The sequence below is a fragment of the Phyllostomus discolor genome, chromosome 14, assembly GCF_004126475.2.
Source record: "Phyllostomus discolor isolate MPI-MPIP mPhyDis1 chromosome 14, mPhyDis1.pri.v3, whole genome shotgun sequence".
Classification (NCBI taxonomy): Eukaryota; Metazoa; Chordata; class Mammalia; order Chiroptera; family Phyllostomidae; genus Phyllostomus; species Phyllostomus discolor.
In genome coordinates this window covers 7,326,984-7,353,995 of record NC_040916.2, presented here as the reverse complement: position 1 = coordinate 7,353,995, position 27,012 = coordinate 7,326,984, and the positions used below count along the sequence as shown (strand labels likewise).

Genomic DNA, 27,012 nt, shown 5'->3' with positions numbered 1-27,012 from the left:
GGGAGAAAGGGAAGAGATGAGGAGCAGAGAGTCAGTCCCAAGGTCAATTGCTTCTGACCCCACTCCTTTCTACCCTAAAGCTGTTGCTATTACTTTATACCAACAAACCATCACCACCCCTCCCCCCCAAAAACCCTTCAGAAATGGTAAGCAGTGACATTTGCAAGCTGCATGATCCACAGGATATCAATATGCATGTGTCACAACATTGCTTCCTAGTTTGGCGATGAAGGGAGGGGCAGTGGTGATGTGTGGAGAGAGCCTGGGCTTGGGACCCAGTGACAAGTCTCTGTTCCCTGGCAACTAGCTAAGTGATCTTATGCAAATTGCTTTACATTGTCCTCCTTCAGTTTCCTCGTATGCAAAGTGGGAAAATGACAGTTGCCTACCTCAAAATGTATTGTGAGGATCAAGTGAAGTAATAGAACACTGCTATTATATATAATATATATGACATATAATAATGTAATACTGCTATCTATAATATATAATACATATATGTGATAGAGAGAACTTCAAAATTACAAGTGCTTCCACATAGATCTCTGGCAACTTCCAGAGGAAAACTGAGTATTATTATTCCCATTTTTCAGTTGAGAAAAACCACTGCATTTGCCTCAGCATTCTCGTCCGAATCTGTGTCATGTTCAAAGCTTTCCTTCACTCAATAATTACTTGCTGTGTTCCTACCTGGCACCTGGGCTTTTGCTAGGGATTGAGGATACTATTGCAGAGCTCCTAGTGTGACAGGGAAAGTAGACATTACATAAGGGAGGCATAATACTGTGCAATGAATGTTATAGCAGGAAAAGACAGGGTGGTGTAAGAGGAGACAGTGGGGAAACCTGAAGAATGAGTAGTACATGGCCGTATAAAAAGTCAGGGAAGGGCTGTCACCTCGAGGTGGGAAAGAACATGATGTTTTGGATGAGGCAAGCATAAAAAGTAAGAGCGAAGGGGCAAGACAGGAGGCTGGAGGGTTAGCTGAGGGTCAGAGCTTGGAGGCCTAGTGAGCTGGGTAAAGGAGTTTGGACCTCATCTTTAGTAAATGTGGAGGTACCTAAGGGTTTTAAGCAGGGAAGGGATCAATATTTTTGGAAGATCTTTCTGGATGGGATGTGCAGATTGGATCTGAGCTGGCGACACTGGAGCTAGGTAGGTACGCCAGTTAGGATGGAGACAGATGCAGAAGTTTGGGCAAGAAATAGTGATGGTCTGAGCTCAGGGTGGGGCCATGGGGCTAGAAAGAATTTGAAATAGATTAAACTCATAAAATCAGGCTGTGGCTATTGATGGGAATGTTCGTGGAGAGAGGGAAATGAGACGGAGGAGTCAAGGGTGATAACCAACTTGTTTCTGGCATGTGCAACTGGTGGGTGGTTGTGTTCTTTATTGCACTCGAGGACACTGGGTGTAGAACATCTGGTATCTGGCAGGTGTATCCTGCATGAACTTGTAGCCCAACTTCATCCAGGGACCTCTAAATTATGGCTGTCTTGCCCGGAAGAGGAGGAATGCATAAAAAGATGCTGCCAACTTGAGACTTCTGTTTGCCAGTTGCCAAGTTGTGCCTGTGGTGGGTAGACGGTGGTGGTGGGGCATCGAGGCAGGGGAAGGGTGTTGGGTCCCTCTCAAATAAAGGCATTCATCTCCCTGGGCCTCCTGTGGACCTCCTGTTTTTGCACCCCAACTTCCTTTGAGTATTTAAGAGCTTTTTGTCAAGGGTATACCATGTAATGCATGTTAGTAGCTGCAGAGGGGGAAACTGACCTTAAAAGAGTTTATAATCTTGAAGAAGCAATAAGAAAACCAACCACAAAAATAGCTATAGGTCCTCATGTATAGCGTTAATAGACTTAAATGGCATAAAGAACATGCTCCCAGAAAACCAGGTCATAGATGGCGTCCTGAGTGGGAAAATCAGGGAGGAAAAGGCTGAGAGCTGGTCTTAAAGGAGAGGTGGTGTTTCTATAGGCAGAAATGCAGGACTGGGGTATGGAAGAGAAGTTCCTGAAGGAGGAAACAGCATGAGCAAAGATGGCAACAGATTCAGGTAATCACCAGCTTAGTCTCCTGCCATTTGAGGGTATCTGCAGAGAAGGAGTTCTTAGGCTGGGGGCCATGGAGCTTTGAGCTGTGAGAATTCTGACTTTGCAAAATTGTACTGATGTATGCATGTGCACTTTCCTGGAGAGCGGGCCCACAGCCCTTTTCCAGTTCTCAAAGGGTATACATCTGAAAAAAAAAAGTTTAAAAAACAATACTCTAAATCTCCCAAATTAGAATTTACAGGTGGGCTGACACTTAAAAAGTAATGCTGTCCGGGGAAGTGACCTGTGCATACCTCATATTTCTAGACAGGACCAAGGAGGCCTTGGAATGCCAGCTTCCCCAGTTTCCTGCCCTTTGCCCACACCTGACCCCCACCCCAATTTTACAAGAGTAGTCACCACCCTCACCAGTCTCCATTGCCCTGAGAGAGACATGGAAGCAAGGTCGAAGGAAGTGGTGGAGGGAATCAGGGAATCTCCTTTAGAGACAAGGTGGGTGGGAGACGTTCTGTCCTAAGGCTGGAGATGGTCAGAACGGCCAGTACGTTCTCCACCCCGCAGCAAACCAATAGTCAAGTTCTGGGAATGTCCAAATCAGTCGGCTAGGCTGCGTCAGATTTTCCCGGACGCCAGCGTGCCGTGCCCAACCGCGGCCGCTGGGTGGCGCGGCGCCGGTCGCCGAGCGTGGGAAGCGCGGGCGCGCGAGCGGGCTGAGCTCACACGCCGGGGCAGCGGCGGCGGTGGGGCTGGCGTCCGCAGCGGCTGCGCATCTCGCACCTCCCGTGGGGCGCTCGCGGGACGGCCGCGCGGGTGGCGCAGTACCCCAGGAAGGAAGCCGCTGCAGGAGGTGAGAGCAGAGCTTCGGTCAGGTGGATGTGTGCCCCGCGGGCTGGGCCTGCTGGCGGGCTCGTAGAGCCCCGGGGCAGGGGTGGGCCCCTGGGGGCGATGCTCCTGGCCGGGCTGTGCTCTGGCCGTGCCCCACCCCCGCTGCGGCGCGGCGTCCGGGCGCGGCAGCCCTCGCCGCGTGGGGGATGTGGATCCGGGCCCGGGGAGCCTCGGGCGGTCCCCCGCCTCTGGGGCCGGGGCCAGTAGGGCGGGGGAGGTGGAGGGACAGCCCCCTGGGGCGGCCCGAGAGCCCCTACCCAGTCCCCACCTTGCGTTGCTCCGCTCCGCAGTGGGCGTGGTGCCCCTTTGCTGCAGAGGGGGCGCCCGGAGTTGTGGAAGGCTGTGGGGGATGGAGAGCGCAGAGACAGGTGGTTGAGGGGGCGAGGGATGGTGCGCAAAGCGCTCGTGATACTAATGCGTATTTCTCTCTCCCCCCTTCTTCAGGGGGCGCAGAGGTGCGTGTGGAAGAGGAGGCGGGAAGGCCAGAGGCTTAGCTCGGCGGGAGAGGGCAGGCGCTGCGGGAAATGCCGTTTGGCTCTGTCTCTGTCCGGCACCCCCTCCCGCCCCCCAAAATAATAATAAAGTGGGTGTGGTGGTGAGGGTGGAGGAGTTTGATTAAGATCTGTCCTAGAATTGCCCCGAACTGCCCAAGCCAGCTGCCCTGCTCCTGCGTGCATATCCGGGAGCCCCATACTCAGAGCACTGTACTGAGACTTGGGGTAGGGAGGCGGGAATGCCGTAGATTCAAGCTCTAGCAATAGAGCTAGCTCTGAAGATAGGGGCTGAGGGAGAGGGAGGGGATAAGGGAGGCCAGGGGGAACCTCCAGGCCTACAGCCCCAAGTCCATAGGTGGTGGGTTGGTCAAGATATGGTGGGAAATGGGGGCTTATGGAAATTGGGTAATGTCCTTAAGTCCCCCTCCTTTTAGCTTTATTTGTAGCCATAGACCAAAATTTGGGATTCATCATTTGCCAAATGTGTACAATTTTTTTTCTTTCCCTTTCGATTTGTTTTGTGTTTTAGAGGAACGGCAAATGACAGAACAGAGGGACAGAGGGACGGCTGGCCCAGCCAATCCTGGAGCTGCTGCAGCACTTTTCCCCAAACAAACCCATCCTAGTGCAAGGACAGAGAGGAGGGGGCTGCCGACTCACACCCCCTCCCCTGCCTATGGCCCCTTTGCTGCTCCCCTGTGGGAAGGGCAGCCTGGCCACCTTAGGCTGAATGGATAGAGACTGCCATGGGCCAGGGTGGTGATGGTGCCACGGCCCCTCCCTGTTGCCCAGCGTGGGAAGAAGAATGCAGAGCCAGGCAAGTCTCTCTCTGTGTCGTCTGGGGTGGAAGGAGCAGGTATAGACAGGGCTGGGGCAGCCAGGGCCTGGTGTTGCTTTGGCATTGGTGGTAAGAGGGCTGTTACTTCCAGCCCCTTGGGTTTGGTTCCACCCCTGGCCTGTCCCTGGCGCTATGTGCTTATTGGTGCCACCATGTTATATAACGCTTATATAATCTCCCAGGGCAAGTACTCTGTCTCCGCTCTCAGGTCACACAGACACCGTGTCCATGGGGGAGGCAGGATCTGTGGAAGCTTGTGGGTGGATATACTCCCTCTGTTCTCAATCCGACCTGGCTTTTCTCCTGGTCTCGGGCACAGGAGGGGGAATGGAGCACAGGTGCCCACTCCACACCAGCTGCCTGGGGCTGAGGAAGAGGGGTTGGCTGGGCAGGCTTCCTCACCTTCTTGTTCTCCAGTTCCTGTTGCCCCAGGGACTGTCAGGTGGAATGGATGCCACTCTTGTGCTTTGAGGTCAGCTTTTTGTTCTTGGGCCCCCCTGGCATGGCAGATGGGTGTGGTGACCCTCAGAATGTTGCAGAGGAAGAATATGTGGTTCACAGTGTTGGAGAAAGAGAGGCAGAAATTAGCTTTGCCTTTGAGGTTTTGAGCAAGAGTGACTAGAAGGATAGTGGTGGCATTATAAGAAATTTGGTGCAGGCCTTGGGGCTGGGGAAAAGTCAGGGAAGGGTGTACAGGGAAGTGGATCAGAAAGCAAAGATAAACATGGTGTTCTTTTACTGTACTCTCCACTGGGCTGTCCCTGGTTACCAGGGCAACAGAAGCAGTGATGAAAATCATGCCTTTCGTTCAGTGGAAAAATCTGGCTCCTCCTCCTGCCTCTGCCTTCTCTAATCGCCTGTGACCCATTGGGTGGGTGATGGCTCCAGAGATCAGAGACCTCAGCATATCCTCGTCATACCCTCTTTCCCCAATTTTTAAAAATGATCTCCCCACTTCCCGCATCCCCTGTCTCCCCCAGAGCTGGGCAGTTGTGTAGGAGTTGGAGTGGATGGAGGGGGAAGGGTGTGGACGTCATTGCAGAGCCGGCGAGCAGAGCGTGGGCAGAGATGTGGATGCAGGGATGACGGGCACATGAGGAGGGTCAGGCATCCATCAGCTGGATGGAGCTTGTTTCTGAGATGGTGGGAGCTGTGGCTGGGAAGGGCGGGTGGGAAGATGGAGGCCTGCGGAGCCTGGCAGTCTGGGCTCACGGTAGTAGGAATAGGAAAGCCCTGAGGTTTCTGGTGTGGTCATGGCTCCTGATGAAAGCTAGGATTCAGTCATTCATCATTTGTTGGGTACCTGCCATGTTAGGTCAGGTTCTAGGAGCTGGGAAGACAGATCAAGGACTGCACCTTGACCTTGAAGAGGAGGATGGGAATATGGGGGAAGATCAGCCTGGCCTTGTTTCAAGCTTAGACTCGGCCCCAGGCAGAAGACTGGCAGTATACCAGACTGGAATGATGGGTGAGGTGGGGCCTATGGGGATGCAGAGGAAGAGGTAGTTCAGAGAGCCACTTAGTGATTGAGAGAAATAGAAAAATCAGGGTTCAAACTTCTTTGGTGGAGTCACGTTTGTTTTGGTTTTAGACGTGTTGCCTTCAAGACGATGGCAGGGTGTCCGGACAGATATGCTTATGGTCAGGCAAATAAATTTGCAAGGGAAGTCAATTCTGGAAGGAGATTTGGAGGAAATCGTTGTGAAGCCTTGAAGGTGTGAGGTTGCTGAGAAGACATCACAGAGAGAGATCCCAGGGCCTGGGGCATCGGCCCGCATTGGGTGAGGCTGTGTGTCCTGTACTTGTTTGCCGTCCCAGGGCCCGCCCGGACTGCTGGACCCGTTTCTGCTCAGGAACACACACCTACGCTTTCTACCAAGCCACACCCCCTTTTGAAGTTGAGGTTTCTGTTTAAGTTTTCTTTTCCTTAACAACTGTGACCAGGAGGATATGTCCTGGAAAGATACATAAAATTACCCACTCCAGCCTCTCTCCTTGACCTTTGCTCTACCGTTCACTTAGAAATCACGGAGAGTCCCCAGGATGTGGTGTAGAGACGCGTCATAGGTCTCTGCACGTGGTCTCCACCAGCAAGGCTGTTGGTTCTGGTTCTTTTTCAGTCACCATTCTTGGGGTGCCACAAGAATTTTTAAAACATGTAATACCTGACTATTTAGTGAGGGACGCTGACCTCTTTTCCCTTAGATTGTCAAATTTAAAAAAATGACAACAATCAACACAACAGTAGCTATCCGGTGGGAATGCTCTGTCTTGAACCATACATCTATAGGTCATGTAATGGAGTTGTATCTTATTGGTCATGTTGCATAATAAAGTATCTGATTGGTTAATTCTCGGTACCAGAAGTCCTTGTAGATAAATAAGTATAGGTGCCTGATTTTTTTTTAAATGGAGCAAAAAGGGTAGGTAATTACTACTGATTTTTTTGTAAATCAAAGTTATACCTATTTTTTGTCATATCAGTGAAAGTATATTTTTTTGGCATGCCACAGAATTTTAGCAATTAGTTTATGTGTGCCGTGAGAAAAGACAGGTTGAAAGTCACTGCTCCAGAGGAGTAAGAGCACCTGACAGTCAGGAGGCCTTGGCCAGCTGCATGATCTTGGGCAAGTCACTTCCTTTTCCAAACCTTAGTGCCTGGTGTAGGAGGTCCAGTTATTTCCAGCTTTAAAACCTTTGGATTTGATGTCCAAAGCTTTTATTATAACTCCTTAGCTCAGGTTTCTGGTGTAAGCCAGGCGTTTCTTTTCCACCAAGCAGCCCGAATTTCTTTGGTGTCTTGTGAGAGGGAGTAGCAGAAATGGAGGCCTGGTCCCCAGGTAGGGCCCCATCTCCAGGGTGGGCGGGAGCCCTCCAGGTGGAAGGTGACCTCTATTCCTCTTGGGATTTGGAAATGGAAAAACAAGATCAGGAGTTGGCGAACTACTACAACCTGTGGGCCAGATGCCTGGTTTTGTAAATAAAGTTTTATTGGGACACGGACATGCCGATGGTTTATTTGTCTGTGACTGCTTTCATGCTACTTTGGTGTAGTTGAGTATAGCAGGTCCTCTAGTAACGTTTTCTTCAATGTTGTTTCTATCATAACATCGTTGAGGATAAAAAAAAATCAATTCCTAGCTGGGGCCACTGCCTGTGTGGACTTTGCACATTCTCCCCCTGTCTGCGTGGGTTTTCTCAGTGCTCCAGTTTCCTCCCACCTCCCAGAGATGTGACCCTTAGGTGGACTGGTGTGTCTGAATTGTCCCACTCTGAGTGTGTGTGGGTGTGAGTGGCCCTGCAGTGGAAGGGCATCCTGTCCAGGGTGGGGTCCCGCCTTGCTCCCTGAGCTTCTGGGAGAGGCTCCTGTCACCCATGACCCTGGATGAGAATAAGCAGGTTGAAAAATAATGATCTTTCTTGTTTTTATTCATCTTTCTTGAATGTATGCATACCTCACACTTATTTCAATGTTTAATATTAGAAGTGTTTTGGGTCTTTAAAGTTTGGTAATGATATTGTGACCAGAAATAAGTCTTAGGAATTAACTCTTATTTATATTAATAAGCCTATTATGAAATCGGTTTTGTTACACATCATTTTGGTTGAAGTCGTAGCTTCTAAGAACCTACCCGTGACTTTAAGTGAGGACTTACTGTAGTTGGAACAGAGACCATATGACCTGCAGGCCTAAACTATTTACTATCTTACCCTTTAAGAAATGGTTGCCAGCGCTGCCATCCACCACCATGAAAGTGCTTGCATCTTCACTGGGGATACTTACTATGGCTGGTTCAGATTCCTAGAGTTCTTGAAGAGTCTGCCCTAGGTCTGCTTTGGGGATCCCATGAGGGGATGGTGTGACCGTTGAGACAATAGGTTTCTGGAGTCTGCCCAAGGACAGTGTCTGGGATCTGGGGAACCCCTTTCATTTTCAGTCCTATCTCTGGAACCCAGAAGGTGTCACCCCAACCTCCTCCACACACACTTCTTTGGGCCTGGAGGCCTAAATTCCTCACAGGGGTGGGGTATGGCCTTAGTGTGACTAGGTGGCCTTTCTCTCTCATTTCCCAGGACCCTGCAGAGAATGGACCAACCCAAACCCAGTCTCCAGTAAGGAGAAGGAGAGGGTCACTGGTTCTGCTGAGTCCAGCAGCATGTTTTTCTTGATGTCTTTCCTCTGTCACTTCCGGCCTCGTTGTCTCTTTAGTGCCAAGGCCCTGGAGATGCAGCTGCGGCGAGGGCTTGCAACCCAGCCTGGTGTGTCGGCCTGAACCTGGCGCTTGTCCACTCTGGGAACGAGGCCCTGCGGCTTGGAGTTGGTGGGGTGTGTGTCTGTGTTGGCTTGGGGCCAGAATCTCTACTCACTATCCTTGTAACCAGCCTTTGTGGAGTCCCCTTGTGTCCTGGCTTCCACCTTTTTTGACTGGTCCTCAAGCTGGAGTCTTGGAGAAACTCCTGGCAGGAACAGGACTGATTTAAAGCTCTTGCTTTTACAAAACCGCAGCACAACAATCTGCTTGCTTCTGTTCAGGGCTCAGCTGGGAAGTGAGGCCCTTTGGTGGCAAAGGGAAACCGTGCTGGGAGCAGCGGGCGTCGGGGGGTGGGTGCCTGAGGTTTGTTACCATTGCAGTTGGAAGGGAGGAGGCTGGCAGAGCGAGGAGGGAGCAGACAACCCAGAATAGCAAAGAAGAACAGCAGCTAAGCACACTTGGAGTCGCTTTTAGCTGGTAATGGTAAGCCTCGTGCTAGGAGTCTTACTTAACACGAACCTCCCCTACATTTCCCCAGAGACCATCAGCCATCAAGGGGGGTGGGTGGGGAAAGGCCCTCTTCAAAACTGCTCTCTGAATACCTTTCTTTGTAGAGTTTAGGGTGACCTCCTGCTGCACTGATGTGGAGACCAGGGCACTGACTTGGAGAATCAGTCATTTACCCAATATTGGTTAAGGATCTGCTGTGTGTCCCACGCTGTGTGATGCAGGGAGGACAGAGTAAATAAAGGGTTCATAGGCTGGTCTGGAAGGTATAGGGGCAGTTGATCCAATTAGAAGACGATCTGCACTAGCCTAAGCTTCAAGCACGCATGTCTTCACCCGTCCTGTTCATTGCTGCCACCCAGTGTGGGTGCTGTGCTTGACACTGGGTAGTAGGCACACAGATGTTTAAGGACCACCCATCCCTGCTTGGTCTGCTCTGGAAACAAGCAGGAGGGGTCTGAGGAGGTGGGTGGAGGAAGAGAGGAGCTCACGGCAGCATGTGTGACACATTCGAGGGGATGGGACGCACCTGGACGTGCTGGTGATGCGAGTGCCATTAAAAAGAAAAGGGTAAGAAAGATTGACCCCAGGTGGGAGCGAGAGAATCCTCTGGCATGAGGACAATGAAGAGGAGGAGAATGAATGACCCAGTACAAGGAGGTGTGTTGGTGGCACCCATGTCATTGGATAAAGCAGAGGGCTGGGGAAGACAGAAGAACCAGCCAGTGTCAGGGAAGGCGAGACTGGGGCGTGAGGGGAGACAGAGGCTGCCTCTGGTCGTTTCATCATCAACACCTCACCCCGAGCACGTTTGCCTGGAACTAATGGGCAGTTTCATTATAAAATATAAAAGAACAAAAAATAAAAGAGGAACATTTAAAAGGATATAATGCAACATGAACAAATTAATAACAAAATTAAGAAGATTTCATTGTGGAAAATGAAAATGTATTGTCTTCGAAGTTTTCCATTCATAGTACTTTACATTTTCTTTTTTTCCTTGTTGATTTGTCTCAGGGTGGCACTTTTTCTCTTTTCCAGTAAAATTTCTTCCTCCTTCATTAAAAGAGGTGTCAAGTTTCCAACTAAAGAATCGATAATGAATGCTTGGGAAGACTGTTGTGAATTAGCAGCCGCCTCGTTCGTATTTGCATAACATGGTGAACTTTTGGTTTTGGTGGATGGGAGGGCTCTCTGGGCTCCCTGAAGGATTCACGAACTGATCTGTGATCATTTTCTGGTAGAGTGTGCAGTCTGGCCTTACTCGGAGCTTCGCAGTCTGCTTTATATGTAGTTATCGTCATCCGCTATTTTAAGACCACCGTGCCTCCTCATCGCTGTGCAGACTATTACGAGGGCTGAGGTTTTTATAATGTAAAAATTGGAGTAACTGTGAGCACTTCGTCCATAGAGAAGTGAAACCACATTGACAATTAGGTTAAGTACATGAAGTCTGTCAAATGTAAACCGAACTGTCAACCAGTTTTCTTATCTTTTGTGGTGAAATTGTCTTATGGCCAATTAGTAGTACAGGGAAAAGATTTGTAGCAAAGATATTTATGGTGGAACAACCTAGAACCCACAGAGGAGTCTCCAGGCTGCGAGTAAAAGCAGAACGGGGCAGGTGAGTCCCAGGTGAAGGCGATGGCAGTGACAAAGAAAAGACAGGACCCTCAGCTCTGTCCACAGGTCTCCTTGGAAATGACTGTGCCCTGCAGTGGGGCAGGTGCAAGGGAATTAACTGCAGCTTGAGATTATGGTTACTTTAAAAAAAATATTCCTACTGTGGGAAATTTCACATCTATATGAAGGTAGAAAGAGTTAGTGTAAGAAACTTCAGTATTTCCATCCCTCAGCTTCAACGTATCAACACGTAGCTCTCTCGCCTCGTCTGTGCCCCCCCAACTTTATTTCTTACTCCCTTCTGACAGCATTTTATAGCAAATCCCAGGCATTGATTTCATCATAAATACTCCTTTGTGTGTCTCCAAAACGCAATACCCTTTAATGACATAACCCCAGTAGTAGTATTGCCCCTTGCAGAAGCACTGTGTTTTCTAAATATCACCAGTCACCCAACAGTATTTAAATTTTCCTGCTTGTCTCAATTTTTTTAATAGTTGGTTTTGTTTGAATCAGGCTACACACAAGATTCGCACGTTTCCTTTGGTTGATGATTAATCTCGGTCTCTGTCAATGAGGATTATGGTCGTTCTTAAAAGAATTTATGTTTTGCAGTTCTGCCTTTTATGTTAATGTGGCTGCCGCCCTCTCTCTCCGGTCAGCTGCCGTCACCAGTTTTCCTGAGTCTCTCTGAACCATTTTGTGATTTTTGAGCACTCTTCATTATACCTTGTCTTTGTAGTTTAATGTAACTAGTCATTTTTTTTCTTCCTTTAATACATATTTCTTGAGAGCCTGCTCTGTGCCAGGCACTGGGCACGTGGCTTTGAAAAACCAGACAGGGCCCTGCGGTGCTGGAACTTCCAGTCTGGCCGTGTTAGAGCAGCTGTGGGTCTGCTGGTTGTCTCTTCCCCCAACGCTGGGTGACCATGACCGTCGTTGCTGTGCCGAAAGGTCTACCACATTCTAGGACTTCGTGTTCATGTTCTCTTGCTGTTGTTTCATGTGGTCGGTAAGGGGTGCCCCTGGAATGTTCAGGGTGGCTTCTGTGGCAGGCCTCCGTTTCCTGCCCGTGTGACCGGGATTTTCGCAGTGTCATTGACTGGCTGTGTCTGTCCATTTACGCAAGCCACTTTGGGTTGAGTCTTTCTAGCTGAGCAAGTTAAAATGGAGAGCTTCCTTAGCTGCCGGATTCTAGGGAAGCAGAACGAAAACATCTCAAAGGTGCCCCGAGCTGTTCCAGGGCTCAGCACACGCCAGTGGCACTGACAGGCTCTCTGAGCAGCTTGGGTGTTTCTGTGTCCCTGTGGACACTTCAGGTTGGTTTGGGGCTCTGCCTGCTCTGAATAGGCTACCTCGCCTGGTGAGGCCCCCTTTCTCGATTTGCTGGTCTTTGCCAAGCAGAACAGTGTTGGGTAACCGTGCTGTCTCAGTAGCAGAATCTGATGGTGCAATTCAGGCCTCCCTTGCTAATAAAACTATTAAGTAATTTACATTTCTCTATGTAAATAAATAATCAGACTCATATTTGGTCCCTGTGACACTCTGATTTTGATAATGGATCATGATTTCTGTTGTATTTTTTTTTCATTTGCAGTTCAAATGCAGCTGTATTGCAATTTCTGGATTATAGCGTCTGAATCTTTTTTTTAAAGATTATTTATCTGTTTATTTCTTATCCTTACCAAAGGATATTTTTTCCATTGCTTTTAGAGGGAGGAAGTGAGGGAGAGAGAGAATATCAATGTGAGAGTAACATCAACCAGTTACCTCTTGTACGCACCCTGACCAAGGACTGAACCTGCAGCCCAGGCATGTGCCCTGACCAGGAAGTAAACCTATGACCTTTCGGCTTACAGGATGACACTCCCATCAACTGAGCCACACTGGCCAGGGCATCTTCTTTTTTTTTTTTTTTTTTTTAAAGAGATTAATGTGAAAGACAAACAGCAGTTGGTTGCCTCCCATATGTGCCCTGACTGGGGATTGAACCCACAACCTAGATGTGTGCCCTGACCAGGAATTGGTTAAAACTTTTGAGAAATCCCCTTGTGTATGTGTGTGTATTTATAATTTATGCATAGCATAGCTCTACTGACACATTATCTACATTATAAAAGCACACACACACAAAAGGTTGTGATATGGGATATTCTCTGCCTTTTCCCAGGTAAACATTAAAGTCCAGCCTGAGGGCAGCCCCGTCCTTCCACACTCAGCAGCTGTTTGAGGGCTCCCCTCTCCTCCTCACATACTAGTTTCCTCTTCTCTACTGGATCATTTCTGTACGCTACTGTTATCATCTGACAAAAGCCTTCTTTGACTTCAACTGCTGGCCATTTCTCTGTCCCTTAAAGAGTTTTTGTCCCTTGCTGTCTTCCCCACCACTCTGGAGGAAAGTGCTCGAGACAAGGCTAGTAGTGACTTCCATGGTGTTAAATCTGCTGGTCACCTCTTCCTCTTCCTCATAGGAGCTTCCGCAGTATTGGACCCAGCTGGTCATACCCTTTTCTTTGAAGCTTTTTCTTCACGTGGTTTCAGGACACCTGCTTCTGGTTTTCTGCCCATCCTATTGGCTGTTCCTTCTCAGCGTCTCATCTCTTTGACCTCTAAACATTAGAAGGTCCCAGGGCACCCCCTCTTCATCTTCTCTCTCCCTTTTTGGGACTCTCTCCTAAGGCTTTACATACCACCTAGAATAGATGAATGATGCATAGAGTTTCTTTCAAAGTCATCCTGGGAAATAACGAAGCTTGACCTTGGGTTGATAAGGGTTGAAGCTAGGTGATGGGTACCTGGGGATTAATTACGCTGCCTCTAATTTTATTTATATTTGAAATTTTCCAGAATGAAAAGTTAAAGAAATCTACATTTGATGACCCTCAGTTATTTGTACCAAGCCCAGCCTCTCGCCTGAACTGTAGACCAGACTGGTTTCCATCTGCCTGGTTAACATTTCACCTTGGATGTTAATAGACATTTCATACTTAACATGTCCCAAACTGAGTTACCCATGAGAGCCACATATGTAATTTAACATTTTCTGGTAGCCAAATTAAAAAAGGAAAGAGAAACAGGTGGAATTTACTTTAATAATGTATTTACCCCAATATGTAAGAAATACGTGAAGTGTACAGGGAGTGCCCTGGAGGCGAAAACAGGTTCACAGCTCAGATGGAAAAAGACAAGCAGGCTATGATTGTTACAGAGGCTCTACAGCAGGAGTGTCGCGGGGCACAGCGCTCTTAGGTGCGGTCCTGTTTATGCTCTGTTTTCTGCCCGTCGTTGTCACACGTTCTTGAGGTCTCCTCGCTGTGCTCCAGCACACTTTGGCACAGAGCCCTTCCTGACTTTTGCCCGTCCCTGTATTTTCATTTCTGATAAGTGTTACTTGGTTTTGGTTTTGACCTTACTGCCTTACACTCATAGCACATCTCGTTTTGGGGTAGGTGCGTTTCATGTGCTCATGTGCCTGCTGGCTACCACCTCGGAAATGCAGGCCTGCATGGTCTGGCCCTGCTTCACTTCTGTGTCTGTCTCCTGCTGCTCTTCCCTTTTTTCACTGGGTCCAGCCGGATTGGCCTCCTTGCTGTTCCTCAGATAAACTAGGCATTTCCTGTCTTAGGGCCTTTCTGCCTCCTGTTCCCTCTGTTTGGACTGCGTTCCCTGACACAGCCCCACAGCTGACTCCTACTTCCTCTGGGTCTGTGCTCAGATACTACCTTCTCAGTGCCCCACCCGCCCCCCACGCCTTGCCGCCGGCAGCATTTCCTGCACCCTTTCCCTACAGTGTTCCTTCTCCAAAGCACCGTCGTCACATAACATACTGTGTGTTTCTGTTACATCCTGTATTTTCTCTTACCTCACTGGAAGGTGAGCTCCACGAGAGCCAGGGTTTTTGTCATTTTTGTTCCCTGCAGTAGTAAGAGGTAGGCAGATGTTGAAGAGTTAAATGGAATGAACTGTTAAGAATTACTCTTTTTTAGTAAGAACATGCAATCAAATATACTTCATTTTTCACAATACGTTGGGGTCATATTTTGCAGTATAGCAGTTTGAAGGTCTGGTTCAAGTCAAGGTATGTTGAAAGAGACCTCTTTATAAAGACATTATTATGGGTTCACTTCATAGTATAAAAGGACTCATGACTTCAGAAACACTGCGTTTTATTCATTTCACTGAGACTTCTTTTTTTGTTTGGATGCTATCTCTTGTTTCTTTTTTTTAGGATTTTATTTATTTTTAATTTTTTAAATTTTATTAATATATTTTATTGATTATGCTATTACAGTTGTCCCATTCCCCCCCTTCACTCCAGGATGCTGTCTTAAGTGTGTGCATAGACACAGGATTTTAGGGACGACGTCCTTGCACTGAATTGGAACTGTCATCACGTAGTGGTGGAAATGACTTCCAAGTGCCTGTTTCTGAAATGCTCTTTCTGTCACGTCTCTTTCAAAAACTAAAGGCTTTCTTACCCATTTTTAAAATGTCACCTTTACCTTAAAAGGATGGATTAAATATTTACTCATTTCTTTAAAAACATTCCTTAAGTAGCATCCTACTGACAGGCATTCATCACAGAAGAGGTCAGCAAATTTTGGAGCCCTGTTTTCTGGTTAAAAAGAAAATCTTTGAGTCAAGCAGCTCTTTGGGGAACTTTGCCACAGGGTCTTCCGCACCTGTGTGGTCAGGTGATTCGCTCGTCTCTCATTACTACGACTTATTTATTGTATCCATCAAAGATGCTATCTTCAATGTGCTGAACTGGCCATGTGTAAACACTACTACAGTCTGCAGACCCCTGGGGAGCCACGGTTCGTCCTGTGCGTTTTGGATCTCCTCCTCAGACACAAGGTGTCCCTTAAATGATGGAGGCTACTTGCCACAAACTGAAGCAGTGTGCCGTGTCAGTTCATATATTAAATAATACTAAAGCTTACTTAGTTTTTTTTAAATAAAAATAAATAGACATTCTAATTCTTCATCTTAATGGATCTTCTACCTGTTACATCAGTGGTGGTTGCTCTAATCAATTCTTCCATATTAACCTTGCCTCCAAGGCCAGCCTTTGACCAATATTTGTCGACTGAAGAGTATTGGGGAATAGATCCACTTTCTGACCTCAGTACTTTAAAGTTGTATTTGTTAGACAGTGAAGTCCAGCAGCTAGATTTCTGTAGTGGCTTCTAGAAGCATATCTTTAGTAGTATTGAAAGCACGGGTGACATTTGGGAAAAGAGCATTGCAAACTTGATGCCTCGTTCTGGATCGGACAGGTGGCAAAGATGGCATCTACTGCAGGCACTGCCATGTGCTGGAGGAGGTGGGTGACTGCCCTCGGCACTGCTCTGGAAGCGAGCTGGCAGAGGTTGCTGGGAGGGATGGCCCAGGCAGCTGCAGGAGCCACCTCTGTTTAAAAGAGAGAGGTGATATGTCTTTGAAGCATTGTGGCATGTCTTCCATTAGCTCACCTGTGTGCTGAAAATGCTTGTGCAAATACACTTTTCATCTACCTTGACAGTCCAGGAGGCATGTCAGCTGAATACGTTCCCTTGGGGTTATTTTTCAGCTGCCGTGACCAGAAGCACAATTTAAAAGATGAACGTCTGGGATAACAGCCACAGGCTGTGGCTCGCTGGGCAGAGGCCCTGTGCATTTTCTGCTGCATAGAGGCCATCCTGCGGGTCCCCTGGATCCTGCTCGATGAGCAAGGCTTGTCTCCAGTGGACCAGTCTTCACTGCTTAGACCACTAGCTAACCAATCAGCATCCATTCGTTGAAGCACATTTGTACAGGGCCACCTGTGTGAAAAGCTCTGTGTCCTTCTGGGTGGAGTGGGGATTGGGATGGGATAGGAAGGAGCGTGCCAATGTGAATAAGATGTGGCCTCTGTCCTCAGGGAGCTATGGCTAGTGAGGGGGACAGACACCCATGCCAAAAGACAAAGCAGAAAAAAAAAGGATGCAGAGAGAGTGTGGAAAGTGTTGTATTAGCCACAAGGGACAGTTGGGAATTGGAGGGTGTCTTTTGGAATGCAAGAACATCTCGTCTGCCTTGTTGTCACATCCTCAGAGGCCAGCATAGTCTCTGTCAGGTGCTCAGTAAATACGTGTCTGCTAACAGTCGGGCGTGGGAAGAGTGGGACTTCTCCACTCAGAAGTGCAGTGCAGTGGCCCGGGGATGAAGGAGGAAATGACTCGTTGGGAGAAGGTGGTCCGCATTCTCTTAGGGGGTGTATGTGGCAGAAGGAGCCATGTGTTGCAAACGTAGGGTGGTCTCGGGAGGGCCTTGACCAACTAAATTCCTGAGAATTAGATTTTGGTGGTTCTTAACCTCTTTTTACGCCAGTTCTCATTTGAAATGGCAAGGAAACTATAGTCTTTTTCTCCAAGAAAAAAAGAACCACAACAGCACGGCTCGGCATCTACCATCAGAGTATTTACAGATCCCACTATAGGCTAGGGGAGCTGTCAGCTCTTAAAATGGGATCAGACAGTTGTTCTCCCCTGGAGTCTTTGGGGATTGACTCAGAGGAGTGTTCGCTGTGTAGGCTTTCCAGGTTTTAAGGGCACTGGTGAATGGCAGGCACTGTCGCGGCTCTGATGAGCTTGGAGAAGCCATGGAGAATGGGGAGCCTCTGTGCACTGGCGTGAATGGAGAGCTCCAGTGTTTGCTGTGTTTATCAGGGAACGAAACAGTGTACCTGCGTCAAGATAGAGAACAATGAATCTGTAAAACTTTTACTAATTCAGAATATGGAATGCTATCTTCTTTCTGTGACCTGGTTTCCAACTGAGATACTCAGCCAAGCAGTAATTACAGAGGTAGGGAAGAAGTGTGTTGCATTTCTGGGAACAGTGCTTGTGCACAGGAGTTGTTCGGGTTTCACGCCACCATGGGGGAGGGTTGGGAGAACTGCTTAGCTGTCCTGATGCATGAGGGAGGGCTGCCTGCAGGAGGAGGTGGCTGGATCTCACGGGCTGCTTGGGAAAGTACAAGTGACTGGGTTGAGGATAGTCTAAAATGGGATTGTTTTTGTTCCTGTCCTCACAAAAATTCCTATGAAGAGTTCTGTGTGCCTTCAGTTTAAAAAATTAATTAAGAAACAAAACTTCCTATTCTCTAGGAGTTTGTCGTGCGTCTGATACACAGATAGGCTGTTTGGAGATTTACAAGACCAGTGTGGGCAGCACAGCGCCGGCACACCTGCCTTTGTGTGCTGTAGGCAAGTTCAACCAGTGGATGAGTGAGGTGGAGGGGCGGTGATTGAAACTCCACCCTGCGCCTGGCTGAGTTTCTTGCTGGCCAACACCAGACGTACCACTGGAGGTGGAAGGGCAGAGCCCCTGAGCTCCTGCACCCCAAGCACAGTGGGGGACAAGTGTGGGGACTACTGGGGGCAGGAAGACATCAGCTCTTCCTCCCCTTGCTGTGGCTCCCAACTTGGGCGCCTTGTGGAGTTTTGCTTTGTGGGGAGGTTAGTCTGTGAGGGTGTTTTAAAAATTCTTTCAAGCAAAACTGCCCCCCCTACTCTCCCCAGACTGGGGTTCAAACTGCAAGTCCAGGTACCTTAATGGGGGGTGAAATCAATTTAGTGGGTTGAGACCAACATTAAAAAAACTTACAATAGAAAATACTGGATTGCATAGTGTGTAGTAAAGATGAATATGATTTCAGGAAGCTTTATTTCAGTTATATACACATCTCCGTATACACAAGTGCTCATGTATGCGTGTACTGGGTGACCATATAAACTTTATTTCTTACTGTGGGCCAGCGTCCAAAGAGTTTAAGTAACTCCCCTGTAGGAATTTCTTTGCTCTTGGCGTAGACAGCAGGTTCCAACCACTTCCCCAGAGGCCGTTTCTGTGGAGACAGATGTGGCGAGAGGGTTTTTTTTTTTTTTTAAAGAGCAGCAGAGTCAGGCTCTCCCAACGTGATCCAGGCTGGCATGCGGCTGCTCACCCACTGTGTCCCCTGCGCCTGGTGTGTCCTGCTGCAGAGAGCTGGCGGAGAGAGGCAGGAGAACCTCACCGGGGCCTGGAAGCAGAGGTCGCCTCCTGTCACTGCCAGGTGTGACTCTTGGAGTGCAGTGTATCTGGCACCTCGCCTCTTCTCTCTCCTGTTTCCTGACTTTATTAGCTATTTCTGTACCCAGGTCAGGGCAGGGAGAGGAAGGCCATTCCGACTTATATCTTGTCCTGTTGTTCTGTGTCTCAGGTTCATCAGGTGAGACGTTAGTGTTCACGCAGTCGGGGAGCATTTCCTGGTAGATCCCTCTTGGTGACCCCACTTCGACCTGTTACCTCCTGGCTCAACTTCCCCCAAAAGGAGAGGAGTCTTTCTTGGATCCTCACTGCTTCCCCTTCCACCAGCTGTGCCAACTGGCCTGTGAGCCCTGACCCGCTTGTCCTACCTCAAGTAGAGGTTTAAATTAGGACCTTTAATCTGTAAGAGGCTTACAGCCTGTTGGTGCCCAGCTGCTCTGGGCATCCACGTGGGCAACTTCGGCTTTGCCTGGCTGCTGCAGTTGGGTTTAGGGAATCATGGGGGTTGGTGGCTTCGTGGCAGAAGCGACTAGACACGTGGCCTCACTTGTCGAGGCCTGGGAATAGCAGGGTGCTGGGGAGCCGAGTTGTCTGCCTAGCATTCCTTTTGCCCTCCAAGTGGGTGGGTGGGGTAGGTCTCTAGGGATGGAAAGGAGTGGTGGCCTGTCCTTATAATGACGGGGTAGAGAGTCCAGAATCCCATGGTCCTTGGTGCTGACCCTGCTTCTTCTGGGCACTGAACCTGGCTCCTTGCTGATGTGCAGTTAGCACTGCTGTCTCAACGTGCGTGTTTTCATTCCACAAAAAGTCTTCATTAATCAAGGCCTGTGTGTCCAGTAGGGTGCTGGGTGCTATAGGGGACAAAGAGAAGCATGAGAATTAGGGCCTCCCCCAAACTGCTCATTGTCTCTTTAAGGAGACCAGACTAGTACATAGCAAAGCATTCATCTGTCCCATAGGCAGGTACTTATTTAGCTGGTAGCTGTTCAGGAGAGCAGATTCTATAGTTAGATTCTATAGATTCTATAGTTCCAATGTTATAGGCACACAGGAAGTGTTGTTGGAGACCCGAGAAGGGAGAAGCCCTGGGTTGCCCAGCGCTAGGCCCTGAGTGGTGGGATCTAGACGGATGGGGAGAGGGAAGGATGTTGAAGGTGGGAGGGACAGTGTGAACAGAGGAAGGGAGAATGGATGGTCCTTCTCCTAAGCAGAGGTGGCTCTGGAGCCTCTTTCCCCCTCCCACTTGTTGGAAAGGTTCCAGTTTCCATCCTAGTGACTCTTAGTCCATGAACAACACAGAGACAGCTCTTGGTTGCCGCTCTCCTCTCTTCCTCTTTATCGTTATAACAACAGGGACAATGATTCCTAACTTGTAGTGACTCTTCCTACATATCACTGTTCTGTGTGCTTTATTGTCTCATTCAGGGTGTCCAACCTGCGCCCCACGGGCCGCTTGGGGCCCAGGGTGGCTAGGAATGTGGCCCGACACAAAGTCATAAATTTACGTAAAACGTCATGAGATTTTTTTTTGTGATTACATGTCTCAGTGTATTTAATGCATGGCCCACGACAACTTTTCTTCCAGTGAGGCCCAGGGATGCTAAAGGTTTGGACATCCCCGCTTAGATCTTCACTCTCAGGCGGGTGTTACGTATTCATGTGCATTTCACAGTTGATGAAGCTGAGGCATAGAAGGTTAAATAACATGCCCAAGGTCACATAGCATTTGGGTCAGAAGTCCCCCTCTGCCCCTCTCCCTGCTATGGCAGCCTGGTGGTAGAAGCCATGCTTTTCGCCCACTACTTCTGAACTTGTCTCAGCATTGGGGTTTCCACAGCTGGGCCAATGACATCACACCCTCGACCAGTCTCATCAGTCTTGGGAGATGGGACTTGGGCAGCAGTCTTTTTTTTTTAAATTTTCAATTGCGGTTTCCTTTTAGTATTATTTTGTATTGGTTTCAGGTGTACAGCATTGTGATTAGACAGTCATATACCTTACAAAGTGTTCCCCGCGATATTCCCAGGACCCACCTGGCACCATACAGCGTTTCACAATGCGGCAGGTGTGTTTGAAGCTTCCTGGGTGGTCTCAGTGTGCAACCAGGTTTAGAAGCCACTGTCTTCACCTCTGAATTCTAGTGCCTATAACTATTTGATCAAACACATTTTTATCTCCCAAACAGAGGGGTCTTCTCCCAGGCCTGCCCTGAGAGTGTGTCTCCACATCACCACTCCCAGCAGCATCTGTGACTCCCAGAGAGTGAAACCTAGTTGGAGTGGGGTGGGCCGAGTGAGTGTGTTCCCCTGAACCTGCACCCCCTTTTCTCTCTGAGTGCCGCTGTGGGCCAGAGCCTGCTTGCAGAGCCCTGGAGACCTCTGACTGTGGTTTCTCACGTCTTCTGCTCCCCTGGGCCCCTGGCTTCTGTGGGGAAGGGAGAGGTCACAGGAGGGCAGATCTCTTCTTGACAAGTCCCGCTCCTTGGCGCCTGTCCCCGGGTGAACCTGAAATGGACACGAAGAGTGGTGTCCTTTGGGTGACTTGGGAACAGCACTAAATTTAGCAAAACTGTAGCTGGTGGGGGGCGGCCTGTAGTGAGCCAAGCCCCGCCCCAAGTGGATGAGATTTATAGTCGGCAACGCAGCCAGCGTCATCTCTGCTTGGGCAAGTCTGTGGTTACACAGGATCCTTCCCTTTCTGTAGCCCGGAAGCTTGTGGGCCTGTCCCTGGGGATCTCCCTGGCTCTGCCCCTTCCAGACTTTGCTCTGGTCCACTGCCCTTGGTTTTGGTCTTCCATCTGTCCCTCCCTCACATGTCTGCAATTGTCACTTCAGTTCCTTCTCCTTGGCCTGCGGATTCTTCCGTGCCTCTTGACTAGAGTGCCAGCCTTGATTTTCAAGGGCCTGCAGAGCAAGACCTGAGCTTTGGTGGATTTTTGGGGGGGCATTGGTATCCTAGGTGACATTCTGGTCAAGGTTGTTGAGTGGAGGAAAAGGAAGAGCTGGGATGGTTCATTGAACAAGGTTTTGAGGGACCGAGATGTCTGTTCCCTCCCCCAAAAATTTACCCATATTTTTTGGACTGTAAGACCCACCTTTCCCCCTGAAATTTGGGAGGAATAATAGTTGTTAATGCTGCTGTCGAGTTCTGTTTATATTTACCTTGGTGAAATGTTATGTTATTTATGTTATTAAATATTTTACCACGTTTTTTGCTTCAAAAATTTTTTTCCTAGTTTCCTCTAAAACTTAGGTGCATCTTATAGTCCTAACAATACGGTAAGTACGTGGAATTTGTATACTCAACACCTGACGTGAATTAGGATGTGGAGCGACTTTTGATAGCTGGGGGTTTCTCTGATCATCTGTCTTCTGATGTGGACCGTATCTGGGAGGAGGTGGGCTTTGTGGAACTGGAGACAGAACATCCCCAGCTGGACCTCCTCCCACTTCTCAGATCCCATGGTGGCAGCTTGCTTGGGAATGCCCGAGGAGATAATGACCAGGCTACGTTGTCTGAGCCCTTTCTAAAGTAGACAACTACACTTTGGCCACGGCTGGGGTCTTGCCTGTGTGAGACGTGATTTGTTAGTATAAGGCAGTGGTTCTCAGCCAGGGGCAGCTTTGCCCCCAGGGGACATGTGGTGAACACCTGGAGACATGTTTGGTTGTCACATGGAGCAGGAGGTGGAGTATTATTGGAGTACACAATGCACAGGGCAGCCCTCTGCATGACGAAGAGCTGTCCAGTTCAACATGTCAATAGGGCTGAGGTTGAGGAACCCTGGTATAGGGAGACAGTCTTGTGGAAATGGCCCTGAGAGGTCATTTCATACACATTCTTGCTTCTGTTGGGAATGATTCCAGGGCTGTCTGGCCACTAATGTCCCTTCATCCCCATTTCCCCCATCCTCAGCATTTACAGTGTCTTATAAAATTGTGTTGAGGAGTTTTTTCCTAACTTCCTACCAGCTTCAGTTTGCCATAGAATCCCACCATTAAGCACACGTATTCCAGCTCAGTCATGCCTGTGGCTTGGTGCAGCTGTGTCCCTGGAACACCTAAATACGCTATGATGTCGGCATATTTAGATGCTGCTACATTTGGAATGAACTTGAAGGGCAACAGGAAGGCCGTTCCAAGCAAATATGTGGAAATGATGGGAGTATAGCCTGTAGCTGTTTTCCTTCCTTCTCCTTTCAGTGAGACGCTTGCTCTGCCTTGCAGAGCTGAGTTCCACTTGCTGAGTTCTCTGAAATGTAGGAAGCACATACTCATTGCCCTGGAGAACATGATGTTGCTTCCCAGGTAAAACTTGCAGCCTGTTGCCGGACACCTCAGCAGCCCAGCACATGCCGTCTGCCAACGCCATCCTCCTGCAGTCGGCAAGGCTGCTTTAAGGCCAGGACAGGGAAGAGAGACGTCTTCCCCAAAGTGAAGATAGTGGGGGAGAGTAGCTGTGTGTGGACTCTAGAATAGTCTGGCTTTTTACATTTCAGGACAAGCTTCAAGGTTCTTCCTGTGTGAACTCACTTGCTGGACTCTTTGGTTGTGACGTCGCAGTGAACATGGGAGCCGGACTTTGTGATGTGGGGAGAGAAGAGGTGGTGGCAGTGGTGGCAGGAGACTGGCAGGGCAGAAGCCAAGGTAAGGCCAGGCAACCTGGGTGAGGTACAGATGCTCTCCCGGGGGCGGGGGGGATTTGACAACCTCGTGCCGGATGTAGTCACTCAGTTTCCATGTGTTTCAGCGACACCAGTATATTTTTGGATGAGCTCAAAAATGAATGCAAGTGATGGTGGGGTTACCTGTTTTTTTTTTATTTGATTTTAAATATTGAGTTTTCTGTCTCCTTTTGTTGGTGGAAATGACAAGGGAGGGTTGTGGATTATATGGCAAATACTGATGTTCTTGAAATTCAGGTTCACTGCTTCCCTTATTCTCTCGTAAAGAGACTAAGGTGATGATTGTGGGCTTAAGAGGCAGGTTCTAGATTACTGCTACCCAAGCTGGCCCCTGGGGCAGTTGAAACCAAAAGCCTCCGAAGTCCTGTTCAGTGATGGTAAACATTTGAATGGATTGTATTGTACAGATGAATGTATGTATATTTAGAAAGTCACACCCCATAGAGAACCAGCTTGCTCATCCCCTCTGCAGGTCTGAGCACACCCAGGGTCACATCCTCTTATTCCATGATGGGCTGAAGTCACTTCCTTATGTACCCAAGGCTGCCCACACCCAGCCACTATTTCCTGCACTGGGTCAGGAAGTCAGATCACGCCTCTGCTAACCTTTTGGCAGCTTATAGTCATCTACCAGCTCCCTGGGTTCTTTTGCCATAGTCTCAGAGCCTCCTTATAACTTAGCTACCATCTTGCTTCCAGATCCTGACCTTGTCTTTGAGTCTCTGGCTTCTGCTTGGGCTTCCTGGCTTCTAGGCACAGAGTCACTTCAGTGCTCTGGAAGCTACTGGAAATGTAAGCCCTGGGTTGCTAGTTTGGAGCTGCATTTCCCCTCTGTCTTCTTGGTATTTACTCCCTTCGCCACTGGCCCCACCACTCTTAACTCACTAAAAAAACCTTGTTTCTCAAAATTACTCCGTATTTCAACATGCATCTGTAAAACCCAAATACACTTTCAAGCTCAGTCTCATAGAACATAAAGCTTGATAAATTAATTTGGAGTGTTGAAAATGTGTTTATTTTATATGGTTTTGAGGTTTTAGACTAGTTTCTCTGCCATTTATGGAAAGGCAATAGGAAAGTGATCAGAAATGTGTATATATCTTTCAGATTTCATGGGGACATGGAGGCACTAAAAACCTGTTGGTTTGGGGGCAACAATCCATTTGGAAAAGAGTATTTTTTCTAGTTTAAAAAAAACCTTTCTCGTTAGCTGTTTTTTTTTTTTTATATATTCTTACCTGACATAGAACACATACAGAAAAGTGAACAAATCCTAAGTGTTGGGCACAAAGTGTACACAGCCTGTAACCAGCTTCCAGGCCAAGGGCAGAAATGGAACATTGCCAGACCCGGCCTCCCCGAAAATGCCTTGTGCTTCTTTCCAGGCACGAACTGCCCTTCAAGGGTAACCACCATTTCAACTGCTAAAATTACAGATTAGTTTTGCCTGCATTCCTGCTTTATATAACATGGATCACACAGTGTGTTCTCTGCTGTGTATGACTTCCTTCACTCACTAGTTTGTGACATTCATCCACGATGTGTGTCGTCGTAGTTTCCCGTTCTCGTGGCTGTGTAGTGTTCCATTTTATTAATGGATCACAGTTTATTATCCGTGACATGGTTGATGGATATTTGAGCTGTGTACAGATTTTGGGCTGTTACTAACAGTGCTACCATGAGTATGTTTAAATGTATCTTTTGTTGAATGGATAGTTGTACATACACACATGTGTATAAGTGTATATATGCATTTTATATACATACGGTTGTTGGGTGTGTATGTAGGAGCGGAACTGCTGGGTCATAGTGTTAGTAGTTAGTGCCAAAGCGGCTGTGACGGAACTTTTCTGCTTTTCTACCAGAGGAGAAGAGTTCTGGTTGCTTCATGTCCATGTCAGGATTTGGTATTGTTTTCCCTTTTTGTTTTCCTCATTCTGGTGGGCATTGAGTAGCATTTTACTATGGCATTTGCACTGTTTGCATTTTCATGATATCGGCTATTTGGGTACCTTTTATTTTTGGGGAAGTGCCTATTCAGGTCTTTTGCTCACTCTTCTATCAAGTTGCCTTTTTCTTACTGGTTTGTAGAAAGCTACTTATATATTGTTGAATACATATGCCAGAAATATTTTATCCTCTCAAAAGCTTTTGGTATCCATATCTTTAATGATATCCCCAAGGTTGACCCATGTGAAAGCATTAGGATTGTATGTATTACTTTGCACAGGTATCTTTATTCTTTTTTCTATTATTTTAATTGTTCAAGTAGTTTTCTGCCTTTTCCCCCATCCCAACAGGTATCTTTATTCTTTATTAGTGATGTTGACATTGGGGCCTCATTCTGTTGAAGCCCCAGCTCATCTACAAATGCACTATTGGGATATTGGATGTGTAGGGTGGGACAAGGACTCTTGAAGTTCTTGGCATATTTAAGTTACATAAACATAAAAAAATGATTAATATCCAGGTGCTTGCTATGTGCCATATACTGTTCTAAGCATTTTACATGGACTCTGTCATTTATTTTTCAGACAAGCTTATCATTTAGTTACTGTTATTACCCCCATTTTCAAGTGTGGAAACCGAGATTCAGGGAGGTTTTGTAATTACTAAAGGACAGTAACTGAGATTCTTGTCACATAGCTCAGGCTCTGTAACCATTGTACTGCGTAGAAAGTCACACTTCCTAAAATTGGTATTTTATTAGGATGCCTGGCATAGGGCTGGGCACATAATAAGCGCTCCAGAAATACCTGTTGCGTGAAGGAGTTCGACTTGGGTGAAGTCCGCGTGGAGTAGGGAAGCTCGTCCTGGTGGTGCAGCATTGACATGAGAAGCAGCTGTGCTCCCTCCTGATGCATCTCTTGCCGAGACAGTGCTGCTCATGGACTAGACATCATAGTGGACATTTGTGGAGTGAGTGACTCAATCGCAGACAGACTGTAAACCCAGCTTGCATCAGGGGTGAACTCAGAGGACACGGCAGGGACCAGGGCCAGGACTGGCACGTCAGCAGGGGCTGTGGTGATGACCCAGGGAGAGTCCAGAGTCCAACCGGCAACACCCTTGTTGTACCGCCACCAGGCAGCCCAGCTGGTGGCAGCAGAGCAGGGTCCACTGTCAGCAGACGAGGCTGCCCCAGTTACAGGCAGTCAGGTCAGAAGAGGTCCCAGCAGCAGTGCAGGCCTGGCGGAATCCAAGGTCAGGTAATCCAAAGTCACAAGGTTGCAAGCAGTAAAAGTTCAAGCCAATAGGAAAGAGAGCCAAGGGGCACTGGGTGGGAGCTGTCACCCTGGCTGGGTTCCCCTCCTGAAAAAGGCCTTTCCTCTCAGGCTGCTGAGGACCTGCAAGGAGCACACCAGACTGCAGGCTGGGCTGGGTAGGGTCATCCGGAGACACATCCTGTGCTAGAGCTGGAAGGAGCCTTCACGAGTGTCATGTCAAACTGGTCACGTAATGGGTGGGGCAGTTAGAGCTCCACGTGCAAGGTTATTCAGAGCCCTTGGTGAAGTCGGCATTGGAACCAGGAAACTCATTCCTGAGTTTCTTCCCCCTTCCTCGTATTTTTCTATCAAAAATCGAGAGGTGGCGGAGATTGTGACACTGGGAAGGAGGAAGGACTG

General features: G+C 48.2%; 1 long non-coding RNA gene across 1 annotated transcript; it reads right to left on the bottom strand.

Moving 5' to 3' along the window:
- Positions 1 to 1,525: 1,525 nt before the first annotated feature.
- Positions 1,526 to 22,571, bottom strand: LOC118498226. Its single transcript, XR_004900755.1, has 3 exons — positions 22,409 to 22,571; positions 12,751 to 12,757; positions 1,526 to 1,536 (listed from the first exon to the last, which is right to left on the bottom strand). It is a non-coding gene; the product is annotated as an uncharacterized LOC118498226 (long non-coding RNA).
- Positions 22,572 to 27,012: the final 4,441 nt, after the last annotated feature.